This window comes from Hypomesus nipponensis, chromosome 18 (genome assembly GCF_054491055.1).
Source record: "Hypomesus nipponensis isolate SF chromosome 18, ASM5449105v1, whole genome shotgun sequence".
Lineage (NCBI taxonomy): Eukaryota > Metazoa > Chordata > Actinopteri > Osmeriformes > Osmeridae > Hypomesus > Hypomesus nipponensis.
In genome coordinates, this window is record NC_140378.1 from 3,571,586 (window position 1) to 3,594,210 (window position 22,625).

At 49.2% G+C, this 22,625-nt stretch overlaps 82 non-coding genes across 82 annotated transcripts; all 82 read left to right on the plus strand.

The window, feature by feature from the left end:
• The first annotated feature begins 589 nt into the window (after nucleotides 1-589).
• trnat-ugu (transfer RNA threonine (anticodon UGU)) lies at nucleotides 590-664 on the plus strand. Its single transcript has one exon. It is a non-coding gene; the product is annotated as a tRNA-Thr (tRNA).
• Nucleotides 665-970: 306 nt separating this feature from the next.
• On the plus strand, nucleotides 971-1,043 carry trnak-cuu (transfer RNA lysine (anticodon CUU)). Its single transcript has one exon. It is a non-coding gene; the product is annotated as a tRNA-Lys (tRNA).
• Nucleotides 1,044-1,116: 73 nt separating this feature from the next.
• trnat-ugu (transfer RNA threonine (anticodon UGU)) lies at nucleotides 1,117-1,191 on the plus strand. Its single transcript has one exon. It is a non-coding gene; the product is annotated as a tRNA-Thr (tRNA).
• A 319-nt stretch (nucleotides 1,192-1,510) lies between these two features.
• Nucleotides 1,511-1,583, plus strand: trnak-cuu (transfer RNA lysine (anticodon CUU)). Its single transcript has one exon. It is a non-coding gene; the product is annotated as a tRNA-Lys (tRNA).
• A 73-nt stretch (nucleotides 1,584-1,656) lies between these two features.
• trnat-ugu (transfer RNA threonine (anticodon UGU)) lies at nucleotides 1,657-1,731 on the plus strand. Its single transcript has one exon. It is a non-coding gene; the product is annotated as a tRNA-Thr (tRNA).
• A 306-nt stretch (nucleotides 1,732-2,037) lies between these two features.
• On the plus strand, nucleotides 2,038-2,110 carry trnak-cuu (transfer RNA lysine (anticodon CUU)). Its single transcript has one exon. It is a non-coding gene; the product is annotated as a tRNA-Lys (tRNA).
• A 73-nt stretch (nucleotides 2,111-2,183) lies between these two features.
• Nucleotides 2,184-2,258, plus strand: trnat-ugu (transfer RNA threonine (anticodon UGU)). The gene has a single exon. It is a non-coding gene; the product is annotated as a tRNA-Thr (tRNA).
• A 319-nt stretch (nucleotides 2,259-2,577) lies between these two features.
• On the plus strand, nucleotides 2,578-2,650 carry trnak-cuu (transfer RNA lysine (anticodon CUU)). Its single transcript has one exon. It is a non-coding gene; the product is annotated as a tRNA-Lys (tRNA).
• A 73-nt stretch (nucleotides 2,651-2,723) lies between these two features.
• On the plus strand, nucleotides 2,724-2,798 carry trnat-ugu (transfer RNA threonine (anticodon UGU)). The gene has a single exon. It is a non-coding gene; the product is annotated as a tRNA-Thr (tRNA).
• A 306-nt stretch (nucleotides 2,799-3,104) lies between these two features.
• trnar-ccu (transfer RNA arginine (anticodon CCU)) lies at nucleotides 3,105-3,177 on the plus strand. The gene has a single exon. It is a non-coding gene; the product is annotated as a tRNA-Arg (tRNA).
• A 73-nt stretch (nucleotides 3,178-3,250) lies between these two features.
• trnat-cgu (transfer RNA threonine (anticodon CGU)) lies at nucleotides 3,251-3,325 on the plus strand. The gene has a single exon. It is a non-coding gene; the product is annotated as a tRNA-Thr (tRNA).
• Nucleotides 3,326-3,644: 319 nt separating this feature from the next.
• Nucleotides 3,645-3,717, plus strand: trnak-cuu (transfer RNA lysine (anticodon CUU)). Its single transcript has one exon. It is a non-coding gene; the product is annotated as a tRNA-Lys (tRNA).
• A 73-nt stretch (nucleotides 3,718-3,790) lies between these two features.
• trnat-ugu (transfer RNA threonine (anticodon UGU)) lies at nucleotides 3,791-3,865 on the plus strand. Its single transcript has one exon. It is a non-coding gene; the product is annotated as a tRNA-Thr (tRNA).
• A 306-nt stretch (nucleotides 3,866-4,171) lies between these two features.
• On the plus strand, nucleotides 4,172-4,244 carry trnak-cuu (transfer RNA lysine (anticodon CUU)). Its single transcript has one exon. It is a non-coding gene; the product is annotated as a tRNA-Lys (tRNA).
• Nucleotides 4,245-4,317: 73 nt separating this feature from the next.
• Nucleotides 4,318-4,392, plus strand: trnat-ugu (transfer RNA threonine (anticodon UGU)). The gene has a single exon. It is a non-coding gene; the product is annotated as a tRNA-Thr (tRNA).
• A 306-nt stretch (nucleotides 4,393-4,698) lies between these two features.
• trnak-cuu (transfer RNA lysine (anticodon CUU)) lies at nucleotides 4,699-4,771 on the plus strand. The gene has a single exon. It is a non-coding gene; the product is annotated as a tRNA-Lys (tRNA).
• A 73-nt stretch (nucleotides 4,772-4,844) lies between these two features.
• On the plus strand, nucleotides 4,845-4,919 carry trnat-ugu (transfer RNA threonine (anticodon UGU)). Its single transcript has one exon. It is a non-coding gene; the product is annotated as a tRNA-Thr (tRNA).
• Nucleotides 4,920-5,224: 305 nt separating this feature from the next.
• On the plus strand, nucleotides 5,225-5,297 carry trnak-cuu (transfer RNA lysine (anticodon CUU)). Its single transcript has one exon. It is a non-coding gene; the product is annotated as a tRNA-Lys (tRNA).
• A 73-nt stretch (nucleotides 5,298-5,370) lies between these two features.
• trnat-ugu (transfer RNA threonine (anticodon UGU)) lies at nucleotides 5,371-5,445 on the plus strand. Its single transcript has one exon. It is a non-coding gene; the product is annotated as a tRNA-Thr (tRNA).
• Nucleotides 5,446-5,751: 306 nt separating this feature from the next.
• Nucleotides 5,752-5,824, plus strand: trnak-cuu (transfer RNA lysine (anticodon CUU)). Its single transcript has one exon. It is a non-coding gene; the product is annotated as a tRNA-Lys (tRNA).
• A 73-nt stretch (nucleotides 5,825-5,897) lies between these two features.
• trnat-ugu (transfer RNA threonine (anticodon UGU)) lies at nucleotides 5,898-5,972 on the plus strand. Its single transcript has one exon. It is a non-coding gene; the product is annotated as a tRNA-Thr (tRNA).
• Nucleotides 5,973-6,277: 305 nt separating this feature from the next.
• Nucleotides 6,278-6,350, plus strand: trnak-cuu (transfer RNA lysine (anticodon CUU)). Its single transcript has one exon. It is a non-coding gene; the product is annotated as a tRNA-Lys (tRNA).
• A 73-nt stretch (nucleotides 6,351-6,423) lies between these two features.
• On the plus strand, nucleotides 6,424-6,498 carry trnat-ugu (transfer RNA threonine (anticodon UGU)). The gene has a single exon. It is a non-coding gene; the product is annotated as a tRNA-Thr (tRNA).
• A 319-nt stretch (nucleotides 6,499-6,817) lies between these two features.
• Nucleotides 6,818-6,890, plus strand: trnar-ccu (transfer RNA arginine (anticodon CCU)). Its single transcript has one exon. It is a non-coding gene; the product is annotated as a tRNA-Arg (tRNA).
• A 73-nt stretch (nucleotides 6,891-6,963) lies between these two features.
• On the plus strand, nucleotides 6,964-7,038 carry trnat-cgu (transfer RNA threonine (anticodon CGU)). Its single transcript has one exon. It is a non-coding gene; the product is annotated as a tRNA-Thr (tRNA).
• Nucleotides 7,039-7,357: 319 nt separating this feature from the next.
• Nucleotides 7,358-7,430, plus strand: trnak-cuu (transfer RNA lysine (anticodon CUU)). Its single transcript has one exon. It is a non-coding gene; the product is annotated as a tRNA-Lys (tRNA).
• Nucleotides 7,431-7,503: 73 nt separating this feature from the next.
• trnat-ugu (transfer RNA threonine (anticodon UGU)) lies at nucleotides 7,504-7,578 on the plus strand. The gene has a single exon. It is a non-coding gene; the product is annotated as a tRNA-Thr (tRNA).
• Nucleotides 7,579-7,884: 306 nt separating this feature from the next.
• trnak-cuu (transfer RNA lysine (anticodon CUU)) lies at nucleotides 7,885-7,957 on the plus strand. The gene has a single exon. It is a non-coding gene; the product is annotated as a tRNA-Lys (tRNA).
• Nucleotides 7,958-8,030: 73 nt separating this feature from the next.
• Nucleotides 8,031-8,105, plus strand: trnat-ugu (transfer RNA threonine (anticodon UGU)). Its single transcript has one exon. It is a non-coding gene; the product is annotated as a tRNA-Thr (tRNA).
• Nucleotides 8,106-8,411: 306 nt separating this feature from the next.
• On the plus strand, nucleotides 8,412-8,484 carry trnak-cuu (transfer RNA lysine (anticodon CUU)). Its single transcript has one exon. It is a non-coding gene; the product is annotated as a tRNA-Lys (tRNA).
• A 73-nt stretch (nucleotides 8,485-8,557) lies between these two features.
• On the plus strand, nucleotides 8,558-8,632 carry trnat-ugu (transfer RNA threonine (anticodon UGU)). The gene has a single exon. It is a non-coding gene; the product is annotated as a tRNA-Thr (tRNA).
• Nucleotides 8,633-8,938: 306 nt separating this feature from the next.
• trnak-cuu (transfer RNA lysine (anticodon CUU)) lies at nucleotides 8,939-9,011 on the plus strand. The gene has a single exon. It is a non-coding gene; the product is annotated as a tRNA-Lys (tRNA).
• A 73-nt stretch (nucleotides 9,012-9,084) lies between these two features.
• trnat-ugu (transfer RNA threonine (anticodon UGU)) lies at nucleotides 9,085-9,159 on the plus strand. The gene has a single exon. It is a non-coding gene; the product is annotated as a tRNA-Thr (tRNA).
• Nucleotides 9,160-9,464: 305 nt separating this feature from the next.
• trnak-cuu (transfer RNA lysine (anticodon CUU)) lies at nucleotides 9,465-9,537 on the plus strand. The gene has a single exon. It is a non-coding gene; the product is annotated as a tRNA-Lys (tRNA).
• Nucleotides 9,538-9,610: 73 nt separating this feature from the next.
• On the plus strand, nucleotides 9,611-9,685 carry trnat-ugu (transfer RNA threonine (anticodon UGU)). The gene has a single exon. It is a non-coding gene; the product is annotated as a tRNA-Thr (tRNA).
• Nucleotides 9,686-9,990: 305 nt separating this feature from the next.
• trnak-cuu (transfer RNA lysine (anticodon CUU)) lies at nucleotides 9,991-10,063 on the plus strand. Its single transcript has one exon. It is a non-coding gene; the product is annotated as a tRNA-Lys (tRNA).
• A 73-nt stretch (nucleotides 10,064-10,136) lies between these two features.
• On the plus strand, nucleotides 10,137-10,211 carry trnat-ugu (transfer RNA threonine (anticodon UGU)). The gene has a single exon. It is a non-coding gene; the product is annotated as a tRNA-Thr (tRNA).
• A 319-nt stretch (nucleotides 10,212-10,530) lies between these two features.
• Nucleotides 10,531-10,603, plus strand: trnak-cuu (transfer RNA lysine (anticodon CUU)). Its single transcript has one exon. It is a non-coding gene; the product is annotated as a tRNA-Lys (tRNA).
• Nucleotides 10,604-10,676: 73 nt separating this feature from the next.
• Nucleotides 10,677-10,751, plus strand: trnat-ugu (transfer RNA threonine (anticodon UGU)). The gene has a single exon. It is a non-coding gene; the product is annotated as a tRNA-Thr (tRNA).
• A 306-nt stretch (nucleotides 10,752-11,057) lies between these two features.
• On the plus strand, nucleotides 11,058-11,130 carry trnak-cuu (transfer RNA lysine (anticodon CUU)). Its single transcript has one exon. It is a non-coding gene; the product is annotated as a tRNA-Lys (tRNA).
• Nucleotides 11,131-11,203: 73 nt separating this feature from the next.
• trnat-ugu (transfer RNA threonine (anticodon UGU)) lies at nucleotides 11,204-11,278 on the plus strand. Its single transcript has one exon. It is a non-coding gene; the product is annotated as a tRNA-Thr (tRNA).
• A 305-nt stretch (nucleotides 11,279-11,583) lies between these two features.
• trnak-cuu (transfer RNA lysine (anticodon CUU)) lies at nucleotides 11,584-11,656 on the plus strand. The gene has a single exon. It is a non-coding gene; the product is annotated as a tRNA-Lys (tRNA).
• A 73-nt stretch (nucleotides 11,657-11,729) lies between these two features.
• On the plus strand, nucleotides 11,730-11,804 carry trnat-ugu (transfer RNA threonine (anticodon UGU)). Its single transcript has one exon. It is a non-coding gene; the product is annotated as a tRNA-Thr (tRNA).
• Nucleotides 11,805-12,123: 319 nt separating this feature from the next.
• Nucleotides 12,124-12,196, plus strand: trnak-cuu (transfer RNA lysine (anticodon CUU)). The gene has a single exon. It is a non-coding gene; the product is annotated as a tRNA-Lys (tRNA).
• A 73-nt stretch (nucleotides 12,197-12,269) lies between these two features.
• On the plus strand, nucleotides 12,270-12,344 carry trnat-ugu (transfer RNA threonine (anticodon UGU)). The gene has a single exon. It is a non-coding gene; the product is annotated as a tRNA-Thr (tRNA).
• A 306-nt stretch (nucleotides 12,345-12,650) lies between these two features.
• On the plus strand, nucleotides 12,651-12,723 carry trnak-cuu (transfer RNA lysine (anticodon CUU)). Its single transcript has one exon. It is a non-coding gene; the product is annotated as a tRNA-Lys (tRNA).
• Nucleotides 12,724-12,796: 73 nt separating this feature from the next.
• trnat-cgu (transfer RNA threonine (anticodon CGU)) lies at nucleotides 12,797-12,872 on the plus strand. The gene has a single exon. It is a non-coding gene; the product is annotated as a tRNA-Thr (tRNA).
• Nucleotides 12,873-13,178: 306 nt separating this feature from the next.
• Nucleotides 13,179-13,251, plus strand: trnak-cuu (transfer RNA lysine (anticodon CUU)). Its single transcript has one exon. It is a non-coding gene; the product is annotated as a tRNA-Lys (tRNA).
• Nucleotides 13,252-13,324: 73 nt separating this feature from the next.
• trnat-ugu (transfer RNA threonine (anticodon UGU)) lies at nucleotides 13,325-13,399 on the plus strand. Its single transcript has one exon. It is a non-coding gene; the product is annotated as a tRNA-Thr (tRNA).
• Nucleotides 13,400-13,704: 305 nt separating this feature from the next.
• On the plus strand, nucleotides 13,705-13,777 carry trnak-cuu (transfer RNA lysine (anticodon CUU)). Its single transcript has one exon. It is a non-coding gene; the product is annotated as a tRNA-Lys (tRNA).
• Nucleotides 13,778-13,850: 73 nt separating this feature from the next.
• On the plus strand, nucleotides 13,851-13,925 carry trnat-ugu (transfer RNA threonine (anticodon UGU)). The gene has a single exon. It is a non-coding gene; the product is annotated as a tRNA-Thr (tRNA).
• Nucleotides 13,926-14,231: 306 nt separating this feature from the next.
• trnak-cuu (transfer RNA lysine (anticodon CUU)) lies at nucleotides 14,232-14,304 on the plus strand. The gene has a single exon. It is a non-coding gene; the product is annotated as a tRNA-Lys (tRNA).
• Nucleotides 14,305-14,377: 73 nt separating this feature from the next.
• On the plus strand, nucleotides 14,378-14,452 carry trnat-ugu (transfer RNA threonine (anticodon UGU)). The gene has a single exon. It is a non-coding gene; the product is annotated as a tRNA-Thr (tRNA).
• A 305-nt stretch (nucleotides 14,453-14,757) lies between these two features.
• Nucleotides 14,758-14,830, plus strand: trnak-cuu (transfer RNA lysine (anticodon CUU)). Its single transcript has one exon. It is a non-coding gene; the product is annotated as a tRNA-Lys (tRNA).
• A 73-nt stretch (nucleotides 14,831-14,903) lies between these two features.
• On the plus strand, nucleotides 14,904-14,978 carry trnat-ugu (transfer RNA threonine (anticodon UGU)). Its single transcript has one exon. It is a non-coding gene; the product is annotated as a tRNA-Thr (tRNA).
• A 319-nt stretch (nucleotides 14,979-15,297) lies between these two features.
• trnak-cuu (transfer RNA lysine (anticodon CUU)) lies at nucleotides 15,298-15,370 on the plus strand. The gene has a single exon. It is a non-coding gene; the product is annotated as a tRNA-Lys (tRNA).
• Nucleotides 15,371-15,817: 447 nt separating this feature from the next.
• Nucleotides 15,818-15,890, plus strand: trnak-cuu (transfer RNA lysine (anticodon CUU)). Its single transcript has one exon. It is a non-coding gene; the product is annotated as a tRNA-Lys (tRNA).
• Nucleotides 15,891-15,963: 73 nt separating this feature from the next.
• trnat-ugu (transfer RNA threonine (anticodon UGU)) lies at nucleotides 15,964-16,038 on the plus strand. The gene has a single exon. It is a non-coding gene; the product is annotated as a tRNA-Thr (tRNA).
• A 306-nt stretch (nucleotides 16,039-16,344) lies between these two features.
• Nucleotides 16,345-16,417, plus strand: trnak-cuu (transfer RNA lysine (anticodon CUU)). The gene has a single exon. It is a non-coding gene; the product is annotated as a tRNA-Lys (tRNA).
• A 73-nt stretch (nucleotides 16,418-16,490) lies between these two features.
• trnat-ugu (transfer RNA threonine (anticodon UGU)) lies at nucleotides 16,491-16,565 on the plus strand. Its single transcript has one exon. It is a non-coding gene; the product is annotated as a tRNA-Thr (tRNA).
• A 305-nt stretch (nucleotides 16,566-16,870) lies between these two features.
• On the plus strand, nucleotides 16,871-16,943 carry trnak-cuu (transfer RNA lysine (anticodon CUU)). The gene has a single exon. It is a non-coding gene; the product is annotated as a tRNA-Lys (tRNA).
• Nucleotides 16,944-17,016: 73 nt separating this feature from the next.
• trnat-ugu (transfer RNA threonine (anticodon UGU)) lies at nucleotides 17,017-17,091 on the plus strand. The gene has a single exon. It is a non-coding gene; the product is annotated as a tRNA-Thr (tRNA).
• Nucleotides 17,092-17,520: 429 nt separating this feature from the next.
• trnak-cuu (transfer RNA lysine (anticodon CUU)) lies at nucleotides 17,521-17,593 on the plus strand. Its single transcript has one exon. It is a non-coding gene; the product is annotated as a tRNA-Lys (tRNA).
• Nucleotides 17,594-17,666: 73 nt separating this feature from the next.
• trnat-ugu (transfer RNA threonine (anticodon UGU)) lies at nucleotides 17,667-17,741 on the plus strand. The gene has a single exon. It is a non-coding gene; the product is annotated as a tRNA-Thr (tRNA).
• Nucleotides 17,742-18,046: 305 nt separating this feature from the next.
• trnak-cuu (transfer RNA lysine (anticodon CUU)) lies at nucleotides 18,047-18,119 on the plus strand. Its single transcript has one exon. It is a non-coding gene; the product is annotated as a tRNA-Lys (tRNA).
• Nucleotides 18,120-18,192: 73 nt separating this feature from the next.
• On the plus strand, nucleotides 18,193-18,267 carry trnat-ugu (transfer RNA threonine (anticodon UGU)). Its single transcript has one exon. It is a non-coding gene; the product is annotated as a tRNA-Thr (tRNA).
• A 319-nt stretch (nucleotides 18,268-18,586) lies between these two features.
• trnak-cuu (transfer RNA lysine (anticodon CUU)) lies at nucleotides 18,587-18,659 on the plus strand. Its single transcript has one exon. It is a non-coding gene; the product is annotated as a tRNA-Lys (tRNA).
• A 73-nt stretch (nucleotides 18,660-18,732) lies between these two features.
• trnat-cgu (transfer RNA threonine (anticodon CGU)) lies at nucleotides 18,733-18,808 on the plus strand. Its single transcript has one exon. It is a non-coding gene; the product is annotated as a tRNA-Thr (tRNA).
• A 306-nt stretch (nucleotides 18,809-19,114) lies between these two features.
• trnak-cuu (transfer RNA lysine (anticodon CUU)) lies at nucleotides 19,115-19,187 on the plus strand. The gene has a single exon. It is a non-coding gene; the product is annotated as a tRNA-Lys (tRNA).
• A 73-nt stretch (nucleotides 19,188-19,260) lies between these two features.
• Nucleotides 19,261-19,335, plus strand: trnat-ugu (transfer RNA threonine (anticodon UGU)). Its single transcript has one exon. It is a non-coding gene; the product is annotated as a tRNA-Thr (tRNA).
• Nucleotides 19,336-19,641: 306 nt separating this feature from the next.
• On the plus strand, nucleotides 19,642-19,714 carry trnak-cuu (transfer RNA lysine (anticodon CUU)). The gene has a single exon. It is a non-coding gene; the product is annotated as a tRNA-Lys (tRNA).
• A 73-nt stretch (nucleotides 19,715-19,787) lies between these two features.
• trnat-ugu (transfer RNA threonine (anticodon UGU)) lies at nucleotides 19,788-19,862 on the plus strand. Its single transcript has one exon. It is a non-coding gene; the product is annotated as a tRNA-Thr (tRNA).
• Nucleotides 19,863-20,167: 305 nt separating this feature from the next.
• On the plus strand, nucleotides 20,168-20,240 carry trnak-cuu (transfer RNA lysine (anticodon CUU)). Its single transcript has one exon. It is a non-coding gene; the product is annotated as a tRNA-Lys (tRNA).
• A 73-nt stretch (nucleotides 20,241-20,313) lies between these two features.
• On the plus strand, nucleotides 20,314-20,388 carry trnat-ugu (transfer RNA threonine (anticodon UGU)). Its single transcript has one exon. It is a non-coding gene; the product is annotated as a tRNA-Thr (tRNA).
• A 319-nt stretch (nucleotides 20,389-20,707) lies between these two features.
• On the plus strand, nucleotides 20,708-20,780 carry trnak-cuu (transfer RNA lysine (anticodon CUU)). Its single transcript has one exon. It is a non-coding gene; the product is annotated as a tRNA-Lys (tRNA).
• A 73-nt stretch (nucleotides 20,781-20,853) lies between these two features.
• trnat-cgu (transfer RNA threonine (anticodon CGU)) lies at nucleotides 20,854-20,929 on the plus strand. The gene has a single exon. It is a non-coding gene; the product is annotated as a tRNA-Thr (tRNA).
• Nucleotides 20,930-21,235: 306 nt separating this feature from the next.
• On the plus strand, nucleotides 21,236-21,308 carry trnak-cuu (transfer RNA lysine (anticodon CUU)). The gene has a single exon. It is a non-coding gene; the product is annotated as a tRNA-Lys (tRNA).
• Nucleotides 21,309-21,381: 73 nt separating this feature from the next.
• trnat-ugu (transfer RNA threonine (anticodon UGU)) lies at nucleotides 21,382-21,456 on the plus strand. The gene has a single exon. It is a non-coding gene; the product is annotated as a tRNA-Thr (tRNA).
• Nucleotides 21,457-21,760: 304 nt separating this feature from the next.
• Nucleotides 21,761-21,833, plus strand: trnak-cuu (transfer RNA lysine (anticodon CUU)). Its single transcript has one exon. It is a non-coding gene; the product is annotated as a tRNA-Lys (tRNA).
• A 73-nt stretch (nucleotides 21,834-21,906) lies between these two features.
• trnat-ugu (transfer RNA threonine (anticodon UGU)) lies at nucleotides 21,907-21,981 on the plus strand. Its single transcript has one exon. It is a non-coding gene; the product is annotated as a tRNA-Thr (tRNA).
• A 319-nt stretch (nucleotides 21,982-22,300) lies between these two features.
• Nucleotides 22,301-22,373, plus strand: trnak-cuu (transfer RNA lysine (anticodon CUU)). The gene has a single exon. It is a non-coding gene; the product is annotated as a tRNA-Lys (tRNA).
• Nucleotides 22,374-22,446: 73 nt separating this feature from the next.
• Nucleotides 22,447-22,521, plus strand: trnat-ugu (transfer RNA threonine (anticodon UGU)). Its single transcript has one exon. It is a non-coding gene; the product is annotated as a tRNA-Thr (tRNA).
• Nucleotides 22,522-22,625: the final 104 nt, after the last annotated feature.

A 22,625-nucleotide genomic window follows, 5' to 3' on the forward strand; every position in this document is an offset into this window, starting at 1 on the left:
TGTGTTTCCTTTTCAATTCTTTGCATTTTTGGCTAACGTTTTAATAACAGAGACGTAATATGAGTTGAAAAGTGTGTTCACATTTTGCCTCAGACCAATTTGTTCTACTTGAAAATCTGCGGGTTTTCGTCGCAATTCTGCGCCCGGGTATTCCGTTTGGGCCTGTTCTTGACTCCCTTGCTCAAGCTGGAAACATAGATCCTCTGATTGATGTAGATGATGCGTGTCACCTGGGAGATAAACATCGAAGGTCAAAAGGCCTTCCATCAATATCATATCTCAATGTTAGCCAAACGTTTGATTCATACAATTAATTAACGCAATATCTTTTCTACTTAGCTTCTAAAGCCTAACTGTTCTTAATGAATATTATCCGACACCTATTCTATTATATAGCTGGCCATTCTTCTGATGGTGGAGCTGGAAAAAGATAACTGTCACAAAATTCCCAGACCAGAATCCCTCTAGCTGCACAGCAGTAAACCCGGCTAGCTCAGTTGGTACAGCATGAGACGCTTAAACTCAGGGTCGTGGGTTTGAGCCCCACTTTGAGGCTTTGGTTAGTTGAATCAACTATTGGCGATTCAGAGGTGCTGTGGCTTAGCTGGTTGAAAATGCCTGTCTTGTAAACTGGAGATCCTGGGTTCAACTCCCAGCAGCGCCTCACCTGTGTCTGTTTTATACAACTGGCAAATTTTTTATCTTCACCCACAATATTGTGGATTCAGACGTTTTCCGTCACAAAGGTCCCCGACGAGAATGCCTCTGGAAGCGACATGGTAAGCCTGGATGACACAGGGGTTAGAGCATGCCACTCTTTGTTGGTAGACTATACACCCAGCGAATTTGAAACAGTCATTTGAAACAGTGTCTGGACAAAATGTCAGCCTTGTGGACACAGGCCAAGCGTTTGAAACAATAACTGCCACAAAGTTCCCCAACCAGAATGCCTGTAGCTGTAAAGCAGCAAGCCCGGCTAGCTAAGTCGGTAGAGCATGAGACTCTTAATCTCAGGGTCGTGGGTTCGAGCCCCACGTTGGGCGTGTTTACATTATGGAGGCTGATCCTTCACGCTGAGAGGCTTTGAGTAGTTGAATCAACTATTGCCCATTCAGAGGTGCTGTGGCTTAGCTGGTTGAAAGTGCCTGTCTTGTAAACAGGAGATCCTGGGTTCAACTCCCAGCAGCGCCTCACCTGTGTCTGTTTTATACAACTGGCACATTTCTTACCTTCACCCACAATATTGTGGATTCAGACGTTTTCCGTCACAAAGGTCCCAGACGAGAATGCCTCTGGAAGCGACATGGTAAGCCTGGATGGCACAGGGGTTAGAGCATGCCACTCTTTGTTGGTAGACTATACACCCAGCGAATTTGAAACAGTCATTTGAAACAGTCATTTGAAACAGTGTCTGGACAAAATGTCAGCCTTGTGGACACAGGCCAAGCGTTTGAAACAATAACTGCCACAAAGGCCCCCGACCAGAATGCCTGTAGCTGCAAAGCAGCATGCCCGGCTAGCTCAGTCGGTAGAGCATGAGACTCTTAATCTCAGGGTCGTGGGTTCGAGCCCCACGTTGGGCGTGTTTACATTATGGAGGCCGATCCTTCACGCTGAGAGGCTTCGAGTAGTTGAATCAACTATTGCCCATTCAGAGGTGCTGTGGCTTAGCTGGTTGAAAGCGCCTGCCTTGTAAACAGGAGATCCTGGGTTCAACTCCCAGCATCACTTCACCTGTGTCTGTTTTATACAACTGGCATATTTTTTATCTTCACCCACAATATTGTGGATTCAGACGTTTTCCGTCACAAAGGTCCCCGACGAGAATGCCTCTGGAAGCGACATGGTAAGCCTGGATGACACAGGGGTTAGAGCATGCCACTCTTTGTTGGTAGACTATACACCCAGCGAATTTGAAACAGTCATTTGAAACAGTGTCTGGACAAAATGTCAGCCTTGTGGACACAGGCCAAGCGTTTGAAACAATAACTGCCACAAAGTTCCCCAACCAGAATGCCTGTAGCTGTAAAGTAGCAAGCCCGGCTAGCTCAGTCGGTAGAGCATGAGACTCTTAATCTCAGGGTCGTGGGTTCGAGCCCCACGTTGGGCGTGTTTACATTATGGAGGCTGATCCTTCACGCTGAGAGGCTTTGAGTAGTTGAATCAACTATTGCCCATTCAGAGGTGCTGTGGCTTAGCTGGTTGAAAGCGCCTGTCTTGTAAACAGGAGATCCTGGGTTCAACTCCCAGCAGCGCCTCACCTGTGTCTGTTTTATACAACTGGCACATTTCTTACCTTCACCCACAATATTGTGGATTCAGACGTTTTCCGTCACAAAGGTCCCAGACGAGAATGCCTCTGGAAGCGACATGGTAAGCCTGGATGGCACAGGGGTTAGAGCATGCCACTCTTTGTTGGTAGACTATACACCCAGCGAATTTGAAACAGTCATTTGAAACAGTCATTTGAAACAGTGTCTGGACAAAATGTCAGCCTTGTGGACACAGGCCAAGCGTTTGAAACAATAACTGCCACAAAGGCCCCCGACCAGAATGCCTGTAGCTGCAAAGCAGCATGCCCGGCTAGCTCAGTTGGTAGAGCATGAGACTCTTAATCTCAGGGTCGTGGGTTCGAGCCCCACATTGGGCGTGTTTACATTATGGAGGCCGATCCTTCACGCTGAGAGGCTTCGAGTATCTGAATCAACTATTGCCCATTCAGAGGTGCTGTGGCTTAGCTGGTTGAAAGCGCCTGCCTTGTAAACAGGAGATCCTGGGTTCAACTCCCAGCATCACTTCACCTGTGTCTGTTTTATACAACTGGCATATTTTTTATCTTCACCCACAATATTGTGGATTCAGACGTTTTCCGTCACAAAGGTCCCCGACGAGAATGCCTCTGGAAGCGACATGGTAAGCCTGGATGACACAGGGGTTAGAGCATGCCACTCTTTGTTGGTAGACTATACACCCAGCGAATTTGAAACAGTCATTTGAAACAGTGTCTGGACAAAATGTCAGCCTTGTGGACACAGGCCAAGCGTTTGAAACAATAACTGCCACAAAGGTCCCCAACCAGAATGCCTGTAGCTGTAAAGCAGTAAGCCCGGCTAGCTCAGTCGGTAGAGCATGAGACTCCTAATCTCAGGGTCGTGTGTTCCAGCCCCATGTTGGGCGTGTTTACATTATGGAGGCCGATCCTTCACGCTGAGAGGCTTCGAGTAGTTGAATCAACTATAGCCCATTCAGAGGTGCTGTGGCTTAGCTGGTTGAAAGCGCCTGTCTCGTAAACAGGAGATCCTGGGTTCAACTCGCAGCAGCGCCTCACCTGTGTCTGTTTTATACAACTGGCACATTTCTTACCTTCACCCACAATATTGTGGATTCAGACGTTTTCCGTCACAAAGGTCCCCGACGAGAATGCCTCTGGAAGCGACATGGTAAGCCTGGATGGCACAGGGGTTAGAGCATGCCACTCTTTGTTGGTAGACTATACACCCAGCGAATTTGAAACAGTCATTTGAAACAGTCATTTGAAACAGTGTCTGGACAAAATGTCAGCCTTGTGGACACAGGCCAAGCATTTGAAACAATAACTGCCACAAAGGCCCCCGACCAGAATGCCTGTAGCTGCAAAGCAGTAAGCCCGGCTAGCTCAGTCGGTAGAGCATGAAACTCTTAATCTCAGGGTCGTGGGTTCGAGCCCCACGTTGGGCGTGTTTACACTATGGAGGCCGATCCTTCACACTGAGAGGCTTCGAGTAGTTGAATCAACTATTGCCCATTCAGAGGTGCTGTGGCTTAGCTGGTTGAAAGCGCCTGTCTTGTAAACAGGAGATCCTGGCTTCAACTCCCAGCAGCGCCTCACCTGTGTCTGTTTTATACAACTGGCAAATTTCTTACCTTCACCCACAATATTGTGGATTCAGACGTTTTCCGTCACAAAGGTCCCCGACGAGAATGCCTCTGGAAGCGACATGGTAAGCCTTGATGGCACAGGGGTTAGAGCATGCCACTCTTTGTTGGTAGACTATACACCCAGCAAATTTGAAACAGTCATTTGAAACGGTGTCTGGACAAAATGTCAGCCTTGTGGACACAGGCCAAGCATTTGAAACAATAACTGCCACAAAGGCCCCCGACCAGAATGCCTGTAGCTGCAAAGCAGTAAGCCCGGCTAGCTCAGTCGGTAGAGCATGAGACTCTTAATCTCAGGGTCGTGGGTTCGAGTCCCACGTTGGGCGTGTTTACACTATGGAGGCCGATCCTTCACACTGAGAGGCTTCGAGTAGTTGAATCAACTATTGCCCATTCAGAGGTGCTGTGGCTTAGCTGGTTAAAAGCGCCTGTCTTGTAAACAGGAGATCCTGGCTTCAACTCCCAGCAGCGCCTCACCTGTGTCTGTTTTATACAACTGGCAAATTTCTTACCTTCACCCACAATATTGTGGATTCAGACGTTTTCCGTCACAAAGGTCCCCGACGAGAATGCCTCTGGAAGCGACATGGTAAGCCTTGATGGCACAGGGGTTAGAGCATGCCACTCTTTGTTGGTAGACTATACACCCAGAGAATTTGAAACAGTCATTTGAAACGGTGTCTGGACAAAATGTCAGCCTTGTGGACACAGGCGAAGCGTTTGAAACAATAACTGCCACAAAGGCCCCCGACCAGAATGCCTGTAGCTGCAAAGCAGTAAGCCCGGCTAGCTCAGTCGGTAGAGCATGAGACTCTTAATCTCAGGGTCGTGGGTTCGAGCCCCACGTTGGGCGTGTTTACATTATGGAGGCCGATCCTTCACGCTGAGAGGCTTCGAGTAGTTGAATCAACTATTGCCAATTCAGAGGTGCTGTGGCTTAGCTGGTTGAAAGCGCCTGCCTTGTAAACAGGAGATCCTGGGTTCAACTCCCAGCATCGCCTCACCTGTGTCTGTTTTATACAACTGGCACATTTTTTATCTTCACCCACAATATTGTGGATTCAGACGTTTTCCGTCACAAAGGTCCCCGACGAGAATGCCTCTGGAAGCGACATGGTAAGCCTTGATGGCACAGGGGTTAGAGCATGCCACTCTTTGTTGGTAGACTATACACCCAGCGAATTTGAAACAGTCATTTGAAACGGTGTCTGGACAAAATGTCAGCCTTGTGGACACAGGCCAAGCGTTTGAAACAATAACTGCCACAGAGTTCCCGACCAGAATGCCTGTAGCTGCAAAGCAGTAAGCCCGGCTAGCTCAGTCGGTAGAGCATGAGACTCTTAATCTCAGGGTCGTGGGTTCGAGCCCCACGTTGGGCGTGTTTACATTATGGAGGCCGATCCTTCACACTGAGAGGCTTCGAGTAGTTGAATCAACTATTGCCCATTCAGAGGTGCTGTGGCTTAGCTGGTTAAAAGCGCCTGTCTTGTAAACAGGAGATCCTGGCTTCAACTCCCAGCAGCGCCTCACCTGTGTCTGTTTTATACAACTGGCAAATTTCTTACCTTCACCCACAATATTGTGGATTCAGACGTTTTCCGTCACAAAGGTCCCCGACGAGAATGCCTCTGGAAGCGACATGGTAAGCCTTGATGGCACAGGGGTTAGAGCATGCCACTCTTTGTTGGTAGACTATACACCCAGAGAATTTGAAACAGTCATTTGAAACGGTGTCTGGACAAAATGTCAGCCTTGTGGACACAGGCGAAGCGTTTGAAACAATAACTGCCACAAAGGCCCCCGACCAGAATGCCTGTAGCTGCAAAGCAGTAAGCCCGGCTAGCTCAGTCGGTAGAGCATGAGACTCTTAATCTCAGGGTCGTGGGTTCGAGCCCCACGTTGGGCGTGTTTACATTATGGAGGCCGATCCTTCACGCTGAGAGGCTTCGAGTAGTTGAATCAACTATTGCCAATTCAGAGGTGCTGTGGCTTAGCTGGTTGAAAGCGCCTGCCTTGTAAACAGGAGATCCTGGGTTCAACTCCCAGCATCGCCTCACCTGTGTCTGTTTTATACAACTGGCACATTTTTTATCTTCACCCACAATATTGTGGATTCAGACGTTTTCCGTCACAAAGGTCCCCGACGAGAATGCCTCTGGAAGCGACATGGTAAGCCTTGATGGCACAGGGGTTAGAGCATGCCACTCTTTGTTGGTAGACTATACACCCAGCAAATTTGAAACAGTCATTTGAAACGGTGTCTGGACAAAATGCCAGCCTTGTGGACACAGGCCAAGCGTTTGAAACAATAACTGCCACAGAGTTCCCGACCAGAATGCCTGTAGCTGCAAAGCAGTAAGCCCGGCTAGCTCAGTCGGTAGAGCATGAGACTCTTAATCTCAGGGTCGTGGGTTCGAGCCCCACGTTGGGCGTGTTTACATTATGGAGGCCGATCCTTCACACTGAGAGGCTTCGAGTAGTTGAATCAACTATTGCCCATTCGGAGTTGCTGTGGCTTAGCTGGTTGAAAGCGCCTGTCTTGTAAACAGGAGATCCTGGGTTCAATTCCCAGCAGCGCCTCACCTGTGTCTGTTTTATACAACTGGCACATTTCATACCTTCACCCACAATATTGTGGATTCAGACGTTTTCCGTCACAAAGGTCCCCGACGAGAATGCCTCTGGAAGCGACATGGTAAGCCTTGATGGCACAGGGGTTAGAGCATGCCACTCTTTGTTGGTAGACTATACACCCAGCGAATTTGAAACAGTCATTTGAAACAGTCATTTGAAACAGTGTCTGGACAAAATGTCAGCCTTGTGGACACAGGCCAAGCGTTTGAAACAATAACTGCCACAAAGGTCCCCAACCAGAATGCCTGTAGCTGTAAAGCAGTAAGCCCGGCTAGCTCAGTCGGTAGAGCATGAGACTCCTAATCTCAGGGTCGTGTGTTCCAGCCCCATGTTGGGCGTGTTTACATTATGGAGGTCGATCCTTCACGCTGAGAGGCTTCGAGTAGTTGAATCAACTATAGCCCATTCAGAGGTGCTGTGGCTTAGCTGGTTTAAAGCGCCTGTCTCGTAAACAGGAGATCCTGGGTTCAACTCGCAGCAGCGCCTCACCTGTGTCTGTTTTATACAACTGGCACATTTCTTACCTTCACCCACAATATTGTGGATTCAGACGTTTTCCGTCACAAAGGTCCCCGACGAGAATGCCTCTGGAAGCGACATGGTAAGCCTGGATGGCACAGGGGTTAGAGCATGCCACTCTTTGTTGGTAGACTATACACCCAGCGAATTTGAAACAGTCATTTGAAACAGTCATTTGAAACAGTGTCTGGACAAAATGTCAGCCTTGTGGACACAGGCCAAGCATTTGAAACAATAACTGCCACAAAGGCCCCCGACCAGAATGCCTGTAGCTGCAAAGCAGTAAGCCCGGCTAGCTCAGTCGGTAGAGCATGAAACTCTTAATCTCAGGGTCGTGGGTTCGAGCCCCACGTTGGGCGTGTTTACACTATGGAGGCCGATCCTTCACACTGAGAGGCTTCGAGTAGTTGAATCAACTATTGCCCATTCAGAGGTGCTGTGGCTTAGCTGGTTGAAAGCGCCTGTCTTGTAAACAGGAGATCCTGGCTTCAACTCCCAGCAGCGCCTCACCTGTGTCTGTTTTATACAACTGGCAAATTTCTTACCTTCACCCACAATATTGTGGATTCAGACGTTTTCCGTCACAAAGGTCCCCGACGAGAATGCCTCTGGAAGCGACATGGTAAGCCTTGATGGCACAGGGGTTAGAGCATGCCACTCTTTGTTGGTAGACTATACACCCAGCAAATTTGAAACAGTCATTTGAAACGGTGTCTGGACAAAATGTCAGCCTTGTGGACACAGGCCAAGCATTTTAAACAATAACTGCCACAAAGGCCCCCGACCAGAATGCCTGTAGCTGCAAAGCAGTAAGCCCGGCTAGCTCAGTCGGTAGAGCATGAGACTCTTAATCTCAGGGTCGTGGGTTCGAGTCCCACGTTGGGCGTGTTTACACTATGGAGGCCGATCCTTCACACTGAGAGGCTTCGAGTAGTTGAATCAACTATTGCCCATTCAGAGGTGCTGTGGCTTAGCTGGTTAAAAGCGCCTGTCTTGTAAACAGGAGATCCTGGCTTCAACTCCCAGCAGCGCCTCACCTGTGTCTGTTTTATACAACTGGCAAATTTCTTACCTTCACCCACAATATTGTGGATTCAGACGTTTTCCGTCACAAAGGTCCCCGACGAGAATGCCTCTGGAAGCGACATGGTAAGCCTTGATGGCACAGGGGTTAGAGCATGCCACTCTTTGTTGGTAGACTATACACCCAGAGAATTTGAAACAGTCATTTGAAACGGTGTCTGGACAAAATGTCAGCCTTGTGGACACAGGCGAAGCGTTTGAAACAATAACTGCCACAAAGGCCCCCGACCAGAATGCCTGTAGCTGCAAAGCAGTAAGCCCGGCTAGCTCAGTCGGTAGAGCATGAGACTCTTAATCTCAGGGTCGTGGGTTCGAGCCCCACGTTGGGCGTGTTTACATTATGGAGGCCGATCCTTCACGCTGAGAGGCTTCGAGTAGTTGAATCAACTATTGCCAATTCAGAGGTGCTGTGGCTTAGCTGGTTGAAAGCGCCTGCCTTGTAAACAGGAGATCCTGGGTTCAACTCCCAGCATCGCCTCACCTGTGTCTGTTTTATACAACTGGCACATTTCTTACCTTCACCCACAATATTGTGGATTCAGACGTTTTCCGTCACAAAGGTCCCCGACGAGAATGCCTCTGGAAGCGACATGGTAAGCCTTGATGGCACAGGGGTTAGAGCATGCCACTCTTTGTTGGTAGACTATACACCCAGCGAATTTGAAGCAGTCATTTGAAACAGTGTCTGGACAAAATGTCAGCCTTGTGGACACAGGCCAAGCGTTTGAAACAATAACTGCCACAAAGTTCCCCGACCAGAATGCCTGTAGCTGCAAAGCAGTAAGCCCGGCTAGCTCAGTCGGTAGAGCATGAGACTCTTAATCTCAGGGTCGTGGGTTCGAGCCCCACGTTGGGCGTGTTTACATTATGGAGGCCGATCCTTCACGCTGAGAGGCTTCGAGTAGTTGAATCAACTATTGCCAATTCAGAGGTGCTGTGGCTTAGCTGGTTGAAAGCGCCTGCCTTGTAAACAGGAGATCCTGGGTTCAACTCCCAGCATCGCCTCACCTGTGTCTGTTTTATACAACTGGCACATTTTTTATCTTCACCCACAATATTGTGGATTCAGACGTTTTCCGTCACAAAGGTCCCCGACGAGAATGCCTCTGGAAGCGACATGGTAAGCCTTGATGGCACAGGGGTTAGAGCATGCCACTCTTTGTTGGTAGACTATACACCCAGCGAATTTGAAACAGTCATTTGAAACGGTGTCTGGACAAAATGTCAGCCTTGTGGACACAGGCCAAGCGTTTGAAACAATAACTGCCACAGAGTTCCCGACCAGAATGCCTGTAGCTGCAAAGCAGTAAGCCCGGCTAGCTCAGTCGGTAGAGCATGAGACTCTTAATCTCAGGGTCGTGGGTTCGAGCCCCACGTTGGGCGTGTTTACATTATGGAGGCCGATCCTTCACACTGAGAGGCTTCGAGTAGTTGAATCAACTATTGCCCATTCGGAGTTGCTGTGGCTTAGCTGGTTGAAAGCGCCTGTCTTGTAAACAGGAGATCCTGGGTTCAATTCCCAGCAGCGCCTCACCTGTGTCTGTTTTATACAACTGGCACATTTCATACCTTCACCCACAATATTGTGGATTCAGACGTTTTCCGTCACAAAGGTCCCCGACGAGAATGCCTCTGGAAGCGACATGGTAAGCCTTGATGGCACAGGGGTTAGAGCATGCCACTCTTTGTTGGTAGACTATACACCCAGCGAATTTGAAACAGTCATTTGAAACGGTGTCTGGACAAAATGTAAGCCTTGTGGACACAGGCCAAGCGTTTGAAACAATAACTGCCACAGAGTTCCCGACCAGAATGCCTGTAGCTGCAAAGCAGTAAGCCCGGCTAGCTCAGTCGGTAGAGCATGAGACTCTTAATCTCAGGGTCGTGGGTTCGAGCCCCACGTTGGGCGTGTTTACATTATGGAGGCCGATCCTTCACACTGAGAGGCTTCGAGTAGTTGAATCAACTATTGCCCATTCGGAGTTGCTGTGGCTTAGCTGGTTGAAAGCGCCTGTCTTGTAAACAGGAGATCCTGGGTTCAATTCCCAGCAGCGCCTCACCTGTGTCTGTTTTATACAACTGGCACATTTCATACCTTCACCCACAATATTGTGGATTCAGACGTTTTCCGTCACAAAGGTCCCCGACGAGAATGCCTCTGGAAGCGACATGGTAAGCCTTGATGGCACAGGGGTTAGAGCATGCCACTCTTTGTTGGTAGACTATACACCCAGCGAATTTGAAACAGTCATTTGAAACAGTCATTTGAAACAGTGTCTGGACAAAATGTCAGCCTTGTGGACACAGGCCAAGCGTTTGAAACAATAACTGCCACAAAGTTCCCCGACCAGAATGCCTGTAGCTGCAAAGCAGTAAGCCCGGCTAGCTCAGTCGGTAGAGCATGAGACTCTTAATCTCAGGGTCGTGGGTTCGAGCCCCACGTTGGGCGTGTTTACATTATGGAGGCCGATCCTTCACGCTGAGAGGCTTTGAGTAGTTGAATCAACTATTGCCCAGTCAGAGGTGCTGTGGCTTAGCTGGTTGAAAGCGCCTGTCTTGTAAACAGGAGATCCTGGGTTCAATTCCCAGCAGCGCCTCACCTGTGTCTGTTTTATACAACTGGCACATTTCTTACCTTCACCCACAATATTGTGGATTCAGACGTTTTCCGTCACAAAGGTCCCCGACGAGAATGCCTCTGGAAGCGACATGGTAAGCCTTGATGGCACAGGGGTTAGAGCATGCCACTCTTTGTTGGTAGACTATACACCCAGAGAATTTGAAGCAGTCATTTGAAACAGTGTCTGGACAAAATGTCAGCCTTGTGGACACAGGCCAAGCGTTTGAAACAATAACTGCCACAAAGTTCCCCGACCAGAATGCCTGTAGCTGCAAAGCAGTAAGCCCGGCTAGCTCAGTCGGTAGAGCATGAGACTCTTAATCTCAGGGTCGTGGGTTCGAGCCCCACGTTGGGCGTGTTTACATTATGGAGGCCGATCCTTCACGCTGAGAGGCTTCGAGTAGTTGAATCAACTATTGCCAATTCAGAGGTGCTGTGGCTTAGCTGGTTGAAAGCGCCTGCCTTGTAAACAGGAGATCCTGGGTTCAACTCCCAGCATCGCCTCACCTGTGTCTGTTTTATACAACTGGCACATTTTTTATCTTCACCCACAATATTGTGGATTCAGACGTTTTCCGTCACAAAGGTCCCCGACGAGAATGCCTCTGGAAGCGACATGGTAAGCCTTGATGGCACAGGGGTTAGAGCATGCCACTCTTTGTTGGTAGACTATACACCCAGCGAATTTGAAACAGTCATTTGAAACGGTGTCTGGACAAAATGTCAGCCTTGTGGACACAGGCCAAGCGTTTGAAACAATAACTGCCACAGAGTTCCCGACCAGAATGCCTGTAGCTGCAAAGCAGTAAGCCCGGCTAGCTCAGTCGGTAGAGCATGAGACTCTTAATCTCAGGGTCGTGGGTTCGAGCCCCACGTTGGGCGTGTTTACATTATGGAGGCCGATCCTTCACACTGAGAGGCTTCGAGTAGTTGAATCAACTATTGCCCATTCGGAGTTGCTGTGGCTTAGCTGGTTGAAAGCGCCTGTCTTGTAAACAGGAGATCCTGGGTTCAATTCCCAGCAGCGCCTCACCTGTGTCTGTTTTATACAACTGGCACATTTCATACCTTCACCCACAATATTGTGGATTCAGACGTTTTCCGTCACAAAGGTCCCCGACGAGAATGCCTCTGGAAGCGACATGGTAAGCCTTGATGGCACAGGGGTTAGAGCATGCCACTCTTTGTTGGTAGACTATACACCCAGCGAATTTGAAACAGTCATTTGAAACAGTCATTTGAAACAGTGTCTGGACAAAATGTCAGCCTTGTGGACACAGGCCAAGCGTTTGAAACAATAACTGCCACAAAGTTCCCCGACCAGAATGCCTGTAGCTGCAAAGCAGTAAGCCCGGCTAGCTCAGTCGGTAGAGCATGAGACTCTTAATCTCAGGGTCGTGGGTTCGAGCCCCACGTTGGGCGTGTTTACATTATGGAGGCCGATCCTTCACGCTGAGAGGCTTTGAGTAGTTGAATCAACTATTGCCCAGTCAGAGGTGCTGTGGCTTAGCTGGTTGAAAGCGCCTGTCTTGTAAACAGGAGATCCTGGGTTCAATTCCCAGCAGCGCCTCACCTGTGTCTGTTTTATACAACTGGCACATTTCTTACCTTCACCCACAATATTGTGGATTCAGACGTTTTCCGTCACAAAGGTCCCCGACGAGAATGCCTCTGGAAGCGACATGGTAAGCCTTGATGGCACAGGGGTTAGAGCATGCCACTCTTTGTTGGTAGACTATACACCCAGCGAATTTGAAGCAGTCATTTGAAACAGTGTCTGGACAAAATGTCAGCCTTGTGGACACAGGCCAAGCGTTTGAAACAATAACTGCCACAAAGTTCCCCGACCAGAATGCCTGTAGCTGCAAAGCAGTAAGCCCGGCTAGCTCAGTCGGTAGAGCATGAGACTCTTAATCTCAGGGTCGTGGGTTCGAGCCCCACGTTGGGCGTGTTTACATTATGGAGGCCGATCCTTCACGCTGAGAGGCTTCGAGTAGTTGAATCAACTATTGCTCATTCAGAGGTGCTGTGGCTTAGCTGGTTGAAAAGCGCCTGTCTCGTAAACAGGAGATCCTGGGTTCAATTCCCAGCAGCGCCTCACCTGTGTCTGTTTTATACGACTGGCACATTTCTTACCTTCACCCACAATATTGTGGATTCAGACGTTTTCCGTCACAAAGGTCCCCGACGAGAATGCCTCTGGAAGCGACATGGTAAGCCTTGATGGCACAGGGGTTAGAGCATGCCACTCTTTGTTGGTAGACTATACACCCAGCGAATTTGAAGCAGTCATTTGAAACAGTGTCTGGACAAAATGTCAGCCTTGTGGACACAGGCCAAGCGTTTGAAACAATAACTGCCACAAAGTTCCCCGACCAGAATGCCTGTAGCTGTAAAGCAGTAAGCCCGGCTAGCTCAGTCGGTAGAGCATGAGACTCTTAATCTCAGGGTCGTGGGTTCGAGCCCCACGTTGGGCGTGTTTACATTATGGAGGCCGATCCTTCACGCTGAGAGGCTTCGAGTAGTTGAATCAACTATTGGCCATTCAGAGGTGCTGTGGCTTAGCTGGTTGAAAGCGCCTGTCTTGTAAACAGGAGATCCTGGGTTCAACTCCCAGCAGCGCCTCACCTGTGTTTGTTTTATACAACTGGCACATTTTTTATCTTCACCCACAATATTGTGGATTCAGGCGTTTTCCGTCACAAAGGACCCGACGAAAATGCCTCTGGAAGCGACATGGTAAGCCTGGATGGCACAGGGGTTAGAGCATGCCACTCTTTGTTGGTAGACTATACACCCAGCGAATTTGAAACAGTCATTTGAAACAGTGTCTGGACAAAATGTCAGCCTTGTGGACACAGGCCAAGCGTTTGAAACATTAACTGCCACAAAGTTCCCCAACCAGAATGCCTGTAGCTGCTAAGCAGTAAGCCCGGCTAGCTCAGTCGGTAGAGCATGAGACTCTTAATCTCAGGGTCGTGGGTTCGAGCCCCACGTTGGGCATGTTTACATTATGGAGGCCGATCCTTCACGCTGAGAGGCTTCGAGTAGTTGAATCAACTATTGCCAATTCAGAGGTGCTGTGGCTTAGCTGGTTGAAAGCGCCTGCCTTGTAAACAGGAGATCCTGGGTTCAACTCCCAGCATCGCCTCACCTGTGTCTGTTTTATACAACTGGCACATTTCTTACCTTCACCCACAATATTGTGGATTCAGACGTTTTCCGTCACAAAGGTCCCCGACGAGAATGCCTCTGGAAGCGACATGGTAAGCCTTGATGGCACAGGGGTTAGAGCATGCCACTCTTTGTTGGTAGACTATACACCCAGCGAATTTGAAGCAGTCATTTGAAACAGTGTCTGGACAAAATGTCAGCCTTGTGGACACAGGCCAAGCGTTTGAAACAATAACTGCCACAAAGTTCCCCGACCAGAATGCCTGTAGCTGCAAAGCAGTAAGCCCGGCTAGCTCAGTCGGTAGAGCATGAGACTCTTAATCTCAGGGTCGTGGGTTCGAGCCCCACGTTGGGCGTGTTTACATTATGGAGGCCGATCCTTCACGCTGAGAGGCTTCGAGTAGTTGAATCAACTATTGCCAATTCAGAGGTGCTGTGGCTTAGCTGGTTGAAAGCGCCTGCCTTGTAAACAGGAGATCCTGGGTTCAACTCCCAGCATCGCCTCACCTGTGTCTGTTTTATACAACTGGCACATTTTTTATCTTCACCCACAATATTGTGGATTCAGACGTTTTCCGTCACAAAGGTCCCCGACGAGAATGCCTCTGGAAGCGACATGGTAAGCCTTGATGGCACAGGGGTTAGAGCATGCCACTCTTTGTTGGTAGACTATACACCCAGCGAATTTGAAACAGTCATTTGAAACGGTGTCTGGACAAAATGTCAGCCTTGTGGACACAGGCCAAGCGTTTGAAACAATAACTGCCACAGAGTTCCCGACCAGAATGCCTGTAGCTGCAAAGCAGTAAGCCCGGCTAGCTCAGTCGGTAGAGCATGAGACTCTTAATCTCAGGGTCGTGGGTTCGAGCCCCACGTTGGGCGTGTTTACATTATGGAGGCCGATCCTTCACACTGAGAGGCTTCGAGTAGTTGAATCAACTATTGCCCATTCGGAGTTGCTGTGGCTTAGCTGGTTGAAAGCGCCTGTCTTGTAAACAGGAGATCCTGGGTTCAATTCCCAGCAGCGCCTCACCTGTGTCTGTTTTATACAACTGGCACATTTCATACCTTCACCCACAATATTGTGGATTCAGACGTTTTCCGTCACAAAGGTCCCCGACGAGAATGCCTCTGGAAGCGACATGGTAAGCCTTGATGGCACAGGGGTTAGAGCATGCCACTCTTTGTTGGTAGACTATACACCCAGCGAATTTGAAACAGTCATTTGAAACAGTCATTTGAAACAGTGTCTGGACAAAATGTCAGCCTTGTGGACACAGGCCAAGCGTTTGAAACATTAACTGCCACAAAGTTCCCCAACCAGAATGCCTGTAGCTGCTAAGCAGTAAGCCCGGCTAGCTCAGTCGGTAGAGCATGAGACTCTTAATCTCAGGGTCGTGGGTTCGAGCCCCACGTTGGGCATGTTTACATTATGGAGGCCGATCCTTCACGCTGAGAGGCTTCGAGTAGTTGAATCAACTATTGCTCATTCAGAGGTGCTGGCCTGTCTCGTAAACAGGAGATCCTGGGTTCAACTCCCAGCAGCGCCTCACCTGCGTCTATTTTATACAACTGGCACATTTTTTATCTTCACCCACAATATTGTGGATTCAGACGTTTTCCATCACAAAGGTCCCCGACGAGAATGCCTCTGGAAGCAACATGGTAAGCCTGGATGGCACAGGGGTTAGAGCATGCCACTCTTTGTTGGTAGACTATACACCCAGCGAATTTGAAACAGTCATTTGAAACAGTCATTTGAAACAGTGTCTGGACAAAATGTCAGCCTTGTGGACACAGGCCAAGCATTTGAAACAATAACTGCCACAAAGGCCCCCGACCAGAATGCCTGTAGCTGCAAAGCAGTAAGCCCGGCTAGCTCAGTCGGTAGAGCATGAGACTCTTAATCTCAGGGTCGTGGGTTCGAGCCCCACGTTGGGCGTGTTTACACTATGGAGGCCGATCCTTCACACTGAGAGGCTTCGAGTAGTTGAATCAACTATTGCCCATTCAGAGGTGCTGTGGCTTAGCTGGTTGAAAGCGCCTGTCTTGTAAACAGGAGATCCTGGCTTCAACTCCCAGCAGCGCCTCACCTGTGTCTGTTTTATACAACTGGCAAATTTCTTACCTTCACCCACAATATTGTGGATTCAGACGTTTTCCGTCACAAAGGTCCCCGACGAGAATGCCTCTGGAAGCGACATGGTAAGCCTTGATGGCACAGGGGTTAGAGCATGCCACTCTTTGTTGGTAGACTATACACCCAGCAAATTTGAAACAGTCATTTGAAACGGTGTCTGGACAAAATGTCAGCCTTGTGGACACAGGCCAAGCATTTGAAACAATAACTGCCACAAAGGCCCCCGACCAGAATGCCTGTAGCTGCAAAGCAGTAAGCCCGGCTAGCTCAGTCGGTAGAGCATGAGACTCTTAATCTCAGGGTCGTGGGTTCGAGCCCCACGTTGGGCGTGTTTACATTATGGAGGCCGATCCTTCACGCTGAGAGGCTTCGAGTAGTTGAATCAACTATTGCCAATTCAGAGGTGCTGTGGCTTAGCTGGTTGAAAGCGCCTGCCTTGTAAACAGGAGATCCTGGGTTCAACTCCCAGCATCGCCTCACCTGTGTCTGTTTTATACAACTGGCACATTTTTTATCTTCACCCACAATATTGTGGATTCAGACGTTTTCCGTCACAAAGGTCCCCGACGAGAATGGCTCTGGAAGCGACATGGTAAGCCTTGATGGCACAGGGGTTAGAGCATGCCACTCTTTGTTGGTAGACTATACACCCAGCGAATTTGAAACAGTCATTTGAAACGGTGTCTGGACAAAATGTCAGCCTTGTGGACACAGGCCAAGCGTTTGAAACAATAACTGCCACAAAGTTCCCGACCAGAATGCCTGTAGCTGCAAAGCAGGAAGCCTGGCTAGCTCAGTCGGTAGAGCATGAGACTCTTAATCTCAGGGTCGTGGGTTCGAGCCCCACGTTGGGCGTGTTTACACTATGGAGGCCGATCCTTCACACTGAGAGGCTTCGAGTAGTTGAATCAACTATTGCCCATTCAGAGGTGCTGTGGCTTAGCTGGTTGAAAGCGCCTGTCTTGTAAACAGGAGATCCTGGCTTCAACTCCCAGCAGCGCCTCACCTGTGTCTGTTTTATACAACTGGCAAATTTCTTTGAAATCTGGTTGAAAGCGCCTGTCTTGTAAATTCAAGCGCCTGTCTTGTAAACAGGAGATCCTGGCTTCAACTCCCAGCAGCGCCTCACCTGTGTCTGTTTTATACAACTGGCAAATTTCTTACCTTCACCCACAATATTGTGGATTCAGACGTTTTCCGTCACAAAGGTCCCCGACGAGAATGCCTCTGGAAGCGACATGGTAAGCCTTGATGGCACAGGGGTTAGAGCATGCCACTCTTTGTTGGTAGACTATACACCCAGAGAATTTGAAACAGTCATTTGAAACGGTGTCTGGACAAAATGTCAGCCTTGTGGACACAGGCGAAGCGTTTGAAACAATAACTGCCACAAAGGCCCCCGACCAGAATGCCTGTAGCTGCAAAGCAGTAAGCCCGGCTAGCTCAGTCGGTAGAGCATGAGACTCTTAATCTCGGGGTCGTGGGTTCGAGCCCCACGTTGGGCGTGTTTACATTATGGAGGCCGATCCTTCACGCTGAGAGGCTTCGAGTAGTTGAATCAACTATTGCCAATTCAGAGGTGCTGTGGCTTAGCTGGTTGAAAGCGCCTGCCTTGTAAACAGGAGATCCTGGGTTCAACTCCCAGCATCGCCTCACCTGTGTCTGTTTTATACAACTGGCACATTTTTTATCTTCACCCACAATATTGTGGATTCAGACGTTTTCCGTCACAAAGGTCCCCGACGAGAATGGCTCTGGAAGCGACATGGTAAGCCTTGATGGCACAGGGGTTAGAGCATGCCACTCTTTGTTGGTAGACTATACACCCAGCGAATTTGAAACAGTCATTTGAAACGGTGTCTGGACAAAATGTCAGCCTTGTGGACACAGGCCAAGCGTTTGAAACAATAACTGCCACAAAGTTCCCGACCAGAATGCCTGTAGCTGCAAAGCAGGAAGCCTGGCTAGCTCAGTCGGTAGAGCATGAGACTCTTAATCTCAGGGTCGTGGGTTCGAGCCCCACGTTGGGCGTGTTTACATTATGGAGGCCGATCCTTCACACTGAGAGGCTTCGAGTAGTTGAATCAACTATTGCCCATTCGGAGTTGCTGTGGCTTAGCTGGTTGAAAGCGCCTGTCTTGTAAACAGGAGATCCTGGGTTCAACTCCCAGCAGCGCCTCACCTGTGTCTGTTTTATACAACTGGCACATTTCTTACCTTCACCCACAATATTGTGGATTCAGACGTTTTCCGTCACAAAGGTCCCCGACGAGAATGCCTCTGGAAGCGACATGGTAAGCCTTGATGGCACAGGGGTTAGAGCATGCCACTCTTTGTTGGTAGACTATACACCCAGCAAATTTGAAACAGTCATTTGAAACAGTCATTTGAAACAGTGTCTGGACAAAATGTCAGCCTTGTGGACACAGGCCAAGCGTTTGAAACAATAACTGCCACAAAGTTCCCCGACCAGAATGCCTGTAGCTGCAAAGCAGTAAGCCCGGCTAGCTCAGTCGGTAGAGCATGAGACTCTTAATCTCAGGGTCGTGGGTTCGAGCCCCACGTTGGGCGTGTTTACATTATGGAGGCCGATCCTTCACGCTGAGAGACTTCGAGTAGTTGAATCAACTATTGCTCATTCAGAGGTGCTGTGGCTTAGCTGGTTGAAAAGCGCCTGTCTCGTAAACAGGAGATCCTGGGTTCAATTCCCAGCAGCGCCTCACCTGTGTCTGTTTTATACGACTGGCACATTTCTTACCTTCACCCACAATATTGTGGATTCAGACGTTTTCCGTCACAAAGGTCCCCGACGAGAATGCCTCTGGAAGCGACATGGTAAGCCTTGATGGCACAGGGGTTAGAGCATGCCACTCTTTGTTGGTAGACTATACACCCAGCGAATTTGAAGCAGTCATTTGAAACAGTGTCTGGACAAAATGTCAGCCTTGTGGACACAGGCCAAGCGTTTGAAACAATAACTGCCACAAAGTTCCCCGACCAGAATGCCTGTAGCTGCAAAGCAGTAAGCCCGGCTAGCTCAGTCGGTAGAGCATGAGACTCTTAATCTCAGGGTCGTGGGTTCGAGCCCCACATTGGGTGTGTTTACATTATGGAGGCCGATCCTTCACGCTGAGAGGCTTCGAGTAGTTGAATCAACTATTGGCCATTCAGAGGTGCTGTGGCTTAGCTGGTTGAAAGCGCCTGTCTTGTAAACAGGAGATCCTGGCTTCAACTCCCAGCAGCGCCTCACCTGTGTCTGTTTTATACAACTGGAACATTTCTTACCTTCACCCACAATATTGTGGATTCAGACGTTTTCCGTCACAAAGGTCCCCGACGAGAATGCCTCTGGAAGCGACATGGTAAGCCTTGATGGCACAGGGGTTAGAGCATGCCACTCTTTGTTGGTAGACTATACACCCAGAGAATTTGAAACAGTCATTTGAAACGGTGTCTGGACAAAATGTCAGCCTTGTGGACACAGGCGAAGCGTTTGAAACAATAACTGCCACAAAGGCCCCCGACCAGAATGCCTGTAGCTGCAAAGCAGTAAGCCCGGCTAGCTCAGTCGGTAGAGCATGAGACTCTTAATCTCAGGGTCGTGGGTTCGAGCCCCACGTTGGGCGTGTTTACATTATGGAGGCCGATCCTTCACGCTGAGAGGCTTCGAGTAGTTGAATCAACTATTGCCAATTCAGAGGTGCTGTGGCTTAGCTGGTTGAAAGCGCCTGCCTTGTAAACAGGAGATCCTGGGTTCAACTCCCAGCATCGCCTCACCTGTGTCTGTTTTATACAACTGGCACATTTTTTATCTTCACCCACAATATTGTGGATTCAGACGTTTTCCGTCACAAAGGTCCCCGACGAGAATGCCTCTGGAAGCGACATGGTAAGCCTTGATGGCACAGGGGTTAGAGCATGCCACTCTTTGTTGGTAGACTATACACCCAGCAAATTTGAAACAGTCATTTGAAACGGTGTCTGGACAAAATGCCAGCCTTGTGGACACAGGCCAAGCGTTTGAAACAATAACTGCCACAAAGTTCCCGACCAGAATGCCTGTAGCTGCAAAGCAGGAAGCCCGGCTAGCTCAGTCGGTAGAGCATGAGACTCTTAATCTCAGGGTCGTGGGTTCGAGCCCCACGTTGGGCGTGTTTACATTATGGAGGCCGATCCTTCACACTGAGAGGCTTCGAGTAGTTGAATCAACTATTGCCCATTCGGAGTTGCTGTGGCTTAGCTGGTTGAAAGCGCCTGTCTTGTAAACAGGAGATCCTGGGTTCAACTCCCAGCAGCGCCTCACCTGTGTCTGTTTTATACAACTGGCACATTTCTTACCTTCACCCACAATATTGTGGATTCAGACGTTTTCCGTCACAAAGGTCCCCGACGAGAATGCCTCTGGAAGCGACATGGTAAGCCTTGATGGCACAGGGGTTAGAGCATACCACTCTTTGTTGGTAGACTATACACCCAGCAAATTTGAAACAGTCATTTGAAACAGTCATTTGAAACAGTGTCTGGACAAAATGTCAGCCTTGTGGACACAGGCCAAGCGTTTGAAACAATAACTGCCACAAAGTTCCCCGACCAGAATGCCTGTAGCTGCAAAGCAGTAAGCCCGGCTAGCTCAGTCGGTAGAGCATGAGACTCTTAATCTCAGGGTCGTGGGTTCGAGCCCCACGTTGGGCGTGTTTACATTATGGAGGCCGATCCTTCACGCTGAGAGGCTTCGAGTAGTTGAATCAACTATTGCTCATTCAGAGGTGCTGTGGCTTAGCTGGTTGAAAAGCGCCTGTCTCGTAAACAGGAGATCCTGGGTTCAATTCCCAGCAGCGCCTCACCTGTGTCTGTTTTATACGACTGGCACATTTCTTACCTTCACCCACAATATTGTGGATTCAGACGTTTTCCGTCACAAAGGTCCCCGACGAGAATGCCTCTGGAAGCGACATGGTAAGCCTTGATGGCACAGGGGTTAGAGCATGCCACTCTTTGTTGGTAGACTATACACCCAGCGAATTTGAAGCAGTCATTTGAAACAGTGTCTGGACAAAATGTCAGCCTTGTGGACACAGGCCAAGCGTTTGAAACAATAACTGCCACAAAGTTCCCCGACCAGAATGCCTGTAGCTGCAAAGCAGTAAGCCCGGCTAGCTCAGTCGGTAGAGCATGAGACTCTTAATCTCAGGGTCGTGGGTTCGAGCCCCACGTTGGGCGTGTTTACATTATGGAGGCCGATCCTTCACGCTGAGAGGCTTCGAGTAGTTGAATCAACTATTGGCCATTCAGAGGTGCTGTGGCTTAGCTGGTTGAAAGCGCCTGTCTTGTAAACAGGAGATCCTGGGTTCAACTCCCAGCAGCGCCTCACCTGTGTTTGTTTTATACAACTGGCACATTTTTTATCTTCACCCACAATATTGTGGATTCAGGCGTTTTCCGTCACAAAGGACCCGACGAAAATGCCTCTGGAAGCGACATGGTAAGCCTGGATGGCACAGGGGTTAGAGCATGCCACTCTTTGTTGGTAGACTATACACCCAGCGAATTTGAAACAGTCATTTGAAACGGTGTCTGGACAAAATGTCAGCCTTGTGGACACAGGCCAAGCGTTTGAAACAATAACTGCCACAAAGTTCCCGACCAGAATGCCTGTAGCTGCAAAGCAGGAAGCCCGGCTAGCTCAGTCGGTAGAGCATGAGACTCTTAATCTCAGGGTCGTGGGTTCGAGCCCCACGTTGGGCGTGTTTACATTATGGAGGCCGATCCTTCACACTGAGAGGCTTCGAGTAGTTGAATCAACTATTGCCCATTCGGAGTTGCTGTGGCTTAGCTGGTTGAAAGCGCCTGTCTTGTAAACAGGAGATCCTGGGTTCAATTCCCAGCAGCGCCTCACCTGTGTCTGTTTTATACAACTGGCACATTTCTTACCTTCACCCACAATATTGTGGATTCAGACGTTTTCCGTCACAAAGGTCCCCGACGAGAATGCCTCTGGAAGCGACATGGTAAGCCTTGATGGCACAGGGGTTAGAGCATGCCACTCTTTGTTGGTAGACTATACACCCAGCGAATTTGAAACAGTCATTTGAAACAGTCATTTGAAACAGTGTCTGGACAAAATGTCAGCCTTGTGGACACAGGCCAAGCGTTTGAAACAATAACTGCCACAAAGTTCCCCGACCAGAATGCCTGTAGCTGCAAAGCAGTAAGCCCGGCTAGCTCAGTCGGTAGAGCATGAGACTCTTAATCTCAGGGTCGTGGGTTCGAGCCCCACGTTGGGCGTGTTTACATTATGGAGGCCGATCCTTCACGCTGAGAGGCTTTGAGTAGTTGAATCAACTATTGCCCAGTCAGAGGTGCTGTGGCTTAGCTGGTTGAAAGCGCCTGTCTTGTAAACAGGAGATCCTGGGTTCAATTCCCAGCAGCGCCTCACCTGTGTCTGTTTTATACGACTGGCACATTTCTTACCTTCACCCACAATATTGTGGATTCAGACGTTTTCCGTCACAAAGGTCCCCGACGAGAATGCCTCTG